This window comes from Oratosquilla oratoria, chromosome 13 (assembly GCF_046742065.1).
Source record: "Oratosquilla oratoria isolate Oo_2021 chromosome 13, ASM4674206v1, whole genome shotgun sequence".
Taxonomy (NCBI): domain Eukaryota; kingdom Metazoa; phylum Arthropoda; class Malacostraca; order Stomatopoda; family Squillidae; genus Oratosquilla; species Oratosquilla oratoria.
In genome coordinates this window covers 47,553,642-47,558,678 of record NC_134789.1, presented here as the reverse complement: position 1 = coordinate 47,558,678, position 5,037 = coordinate 47,553,642, and positions in this window count along the sequence as shown.

Here is a 5,037-nt window from a genome sequence, read left to right as displayed (position 1 = left end):
ATTTAGTCACTATGATACGGTGACGTATTTTCCAAGAATATACTCTGACTACTGAGTGAGTATTCTATTAAACTTTGAGGGCACCACCATAGAGTAGGTCTAGTCTCTCAATTAACTCTTCCGAAGCTGACAAATCTTTAAAGAATTTTGTTCTAATACCAGACAATTTCGTTCAGTTTTGGGAAATCTCTACAACATACTAGAAATAAACAATCTAGATTAACCATTTTGAGCCCAACGAGGCTGTAAGCATCTTCTCTGACTAATGACAGATGACTTTATTCAGCTCAGAGGAACGTTTAGACCAGCAATGGTTAACCTTCGCCATAGACGAGAAGATACAAATAACACCAAAATTAATACAGTCTGGTAATTTATACTGGATTGGCTAGTGAGGTTGTTAAATGCGTGCCTGAGAGAGACTTACTTTACTCTGTCTTACACAAGGTGATTTTGTACTTAAGTTCTTCATTCTGGCAAGAAATGGACTGTTTCATTCTGTTGGAAGAAAAACCTCACTCCATAAAGAGTTTGGAGACCACCTCAATTAACCAGTTAAGATGTGTCATCCCACTTGAACATTTCATTTTGAATAAAGATTTTATTCAGTTAAAGAAGATTCCAAAGTCCTTCTCTATTAACCGTCGCACTCGAGCAATCCATTCTACCTAAAGCCAGTTTTTCCAGATAAAAGGATTAGTTGACAATATAAGAGAAAAGAAAGTAGAAAAAATGAAAATAAACCATTTCTAAGACCATTGGTCAACGTCGGTAGTCCTATTGAAATAAAAAAAATATCTCAAAAGATCCATTCTATCTAAAGTCAGTTTTTTTTTCGAATAAAAGGATTAGTTGACAATATAAGAGAAAAGAAAGTAGAAAAAAATTAAATAAACTATTTCTAGGACCATTGGTCAACGTCGGTAGTCCTATTGAAATAAGAAAATATCTCAAAAGATAACTAAGGCAACTCAAAGGATATCTAGGACACCACATGTCCACCACGAAACCATAATGAATAAATCATTAGACAGACCAAGCATAAGTCATACCAACCTGAGATCGAACTTAAAAAATAGTTTCTAGATTTTATCTAAATACTACATTTTATCTAAATACTGATTTGTTGGCATTGCATGAAGTCAGGAATGCGAATGTAATTATCTATGTAACACTGCCTAACTCTTGACTCCGATCTGCTGGTACTCCTATCCGATGACTGTATCACTGTTATTACATAGCTTTGCGTGTCAGTCCCTATTTATTATTTTTCTTTCTTCTTCTTCTCCTCATTTGAATCGCAACAGCGTTAGATGGGGGCTTCCTTCATCCAATTAAATTTATTCGGCGTCATCCAGAAAAAAATAACATATAGATTTATCTTACTTCCCAGCGGGTTAAGTCAGACAAGATCTGAATCTGTAAATAACGAAGAGGAATAGATTAATAGAATGACATCGTGACAGTGGCCGGAATGAATACACCAGTAAAAGCATGCTACACTTTAATGGGTTAATCCTTTCTATATTGGTAGGCCATTTTTTGAATTATTCTGATTGTTGCTACGCCCTCTCATTAATCTCTGTGGCGCCTCCACTGCATCAAGGGAATAGTGATGTATGACTATAACAAAAAAAAAAGTATTTTTTTCAAATTGTCTAGGGTGTTTGGACTTCGTTGTTTTGGATGGGCGTAGCAGTAGAGGGGTTAAGGATGCAGTAACACGGACAGCAAGAGTCTGAGTCTGAAGTACCAGTACCAAAGGCTTTCTGTAAATCAGTTGTGAGTGATGCCAGTCATTGCAGTTAAACGTGCGATTGATGGCTTGATTGAACCTAATAGCTTGATATGGCCCTTCAACAGTAGACAGGTTTGTCGAGCACGTGCGGGCGAGAGAAGGTCGGGTGCTCTCTCTCTCTCTCTCTCTTTCTCTCTTTTTCATCTTTGTTTAATCCCTTCGCTACTGAGTGGGGTACCACGGAAATGAATGGAATAGTGTGGTAGTCGCCGAAAGAAAGGAAAATGTCTGCCTGGTGTGGAATGGATCAATCGAGAGAATCAAGAATCAGGATGCAACATGACCCCTTTACTACTGGGAAGGTGGCGCGACGATACGTAGAATAGTCCGGCGTCAGCTTGGACAAAGGGATACGTGTTACCCGGTACAGAGGGGTTTAAACGTGATAGCCCATGATCAAGATGAAGTATAATCCCTTTGCTATCGGGACGTAGCCACGAAGATGAATAGAATAGTCAGACAGTAAACAGAATGAAAAGGAGAGTGTCACCCTCTAAGGATTGGGTTAATCGAGATAGGGTTGTTCTCTTTTACAACGACCGTGACGTAGCGAACTTTCATGTGAAAGGTGAAGTTGCAATGCGATTGTATATCATTTGTTGCTAGTCTGGCTTTCCTTTATTTATTTTTTTTGCCACTTTTTTTTCTTTTATTTTGCTTTATATTTTTTATCATTCTTTCTTCTTTCTTTTCTTTCCTTCTTACCTATTTCTTTCTTATAAAAATGACTCAACCATTGTGTCTCATGTGTGGCTGATATTGAAGAATGGTCGAGGAAGAGAAGGGAAAGAAGTGGTTGGAGGGTGAAGGAGAACGAGAAAAAGGGAATGAGGAAGTGACGATAACAGTAGAGAAGTGAACTGAGGTTATGATATGCTAGAGAGAAGAGGTATAATACTGGTTATGGAATATGATGAGCAGCTTGAATAGGAGTGGTTGTAAAGAGGACGGAGTGAAGACGGTGACATCCGAAACTCTGTGTTGAAGAAGATTATACGTGATGGAAGGTTCTAATACACGGTAGGCTGTAGGGATAAGGTAGCAAATGATGAAAAACGTGTTTGGGGTAATGGAGGAAAGGGTGATGAGACAAAGAGACAGTGATAGTGGAGGAATCAGTGTATGAATCTTGACGAGAAGTGATGGATAATATAAAGTGAGGAAGTAAAATAGGGAGGTGGTGAAGAGGATAATGATGTCGAGACTAAAAGATTGCAGGTGCGGGTGTAGGGGCTGGGGATGAAGATAGAGGTTGAGGGGATGGGGGGTTGTGATGAATAGGAATGAAAGATGGTCCTGATGGACTAATGGTGGCAGCCAAAGAACGGAAATAGGGGTGGTCGATGAGGATATGAGGATATGAGGATATGAGGAGATGATGATGATGATGATGATGATGATGATGATGATGATGATGATGATGATGATGATGATGATGATGATGATGATGATGATGATGATGATGACGATGACGATGACGATGACGATGACGATGATGATGATGATGATGATGATGATGATGATGATGATGATGATGATGATGATGATGACGATGATGACGACGACGATGATGATATAAACGAGGATATATACATATATATATATATATATATATATATATATATATGAGAGAGAGAGTGCAATCGTTGATGACATCAAAATTGACAAAATGTTCACACTGAACGAGAATCCGACAAGAAATAATGGTTTCAAACTGTGTGGAAATAGATTTAATTTGAAAGTGGGTAGAAACAACTTCGCCAACCGTGTAGTTAATAAATGGGATAAACTTCCTACAGAGGCAGTGCAATGTAGTTCAGTTGGAAGATTTAAGATTCGTTTAGATAAACACCTAAGCAAGTTGCTGTAATGTCTGCCATTTGTTTTATATTATTTGTTTATTTGTTTGTTATTATTTGTCTGTTTGTTATTGTTTGTCTGTTACTATTTGCTTGGTTTTCATATATTATTAGTTATCTGCCAATTTATCATTATTCACTATTTACCTGTTTGTCTGTCATTTAACTATACTTATGCATTTATTCATTTATTTTATTTATTATTATATATATTATTATATTTTATATTTATTCATTTATTTATTTATTCATTTATTTATTCATTTATCTATTTATTTATTTATTTATTTATTCATTTATCTATCAATATTATAAAAAATTTCGCATCCGACCTAGTTATGGACCAAAAAGTCTACTGTCGGCATGCTCCTCCTTTGTAATCCTCTGTAATCCTTTGAGTGAAGTATATTAAGAGAGAGGAAAGAGGAAAGAGAGCTTTAACATTAGTATAAGGAATAGATGATACAGGAATAACAGGAATAGAAGAAAGTAGCAAGGAATGAAAGGTGCATAAGGAAGAGGGACTTGATACAGAAGATAACCCAAATGGCGGGCCATGACATGTGGAAGGCGTCAAGAATGTGGAGGCAACTACAATGGTGTGGTGAGAAATGGTTACCACAACGCGGAGTTCACGGTACATAATTATAGTAGCCTTGGCGGTATATGACTGATAGCGTTAATCCTTGAGTAATGATGATGGCTGGAGAGGAGCAGAGGCGGTGTAGAAGTACCGATAATGGGGTAAGAGTGATAGTGATATTGGGTAAGGAACGGTCGTGCAGGATAATTGGTACTGAGGGACTGATAATGATGGAGTGCGATCGTTGATGACACAGTGAGAATAATGATGCTGGGAAACCTACTGGTATTTTTGCATTCATCAATAATAATATTGGAACCTCGAGTCCAATCTGAAGGGAGTCAATTCAGTGTCACATATGTTGTGATTCTAGCGAATATGGCTCAGTGGCATATCTAAGATACAAACATGTTGATGGTAAGATCTGTAGCTTCATTTAGGGAAAGGCTAAGGTGGCTCCTTTGAAACCAAATCCAAGACTCGAATTTGTTGCAGCCACAACTTGCCATCAAATTGAAGAGTGTGATAGTGAGCGAATTACCTTTACAGATAAGCCAAATTTATATTTGGACTGATTCGACTACAATGTTGAAATACCTAAACAATGAACTCATAAGATTCAAGACATTTGTGGCTAATCGAGTGTCTCAGATTAGAGAGAGCTCTGAGGATGTCTATTGGATGTTTGTGGCAAGTAAAGATAACCCAGCAGATGATACTACGAGAGGGAGACAAACGAGTAGGTGGTCTCAAAGACCCATTTTCTTGTCTCAAAATGAAGAGATTTGGCCAGACCA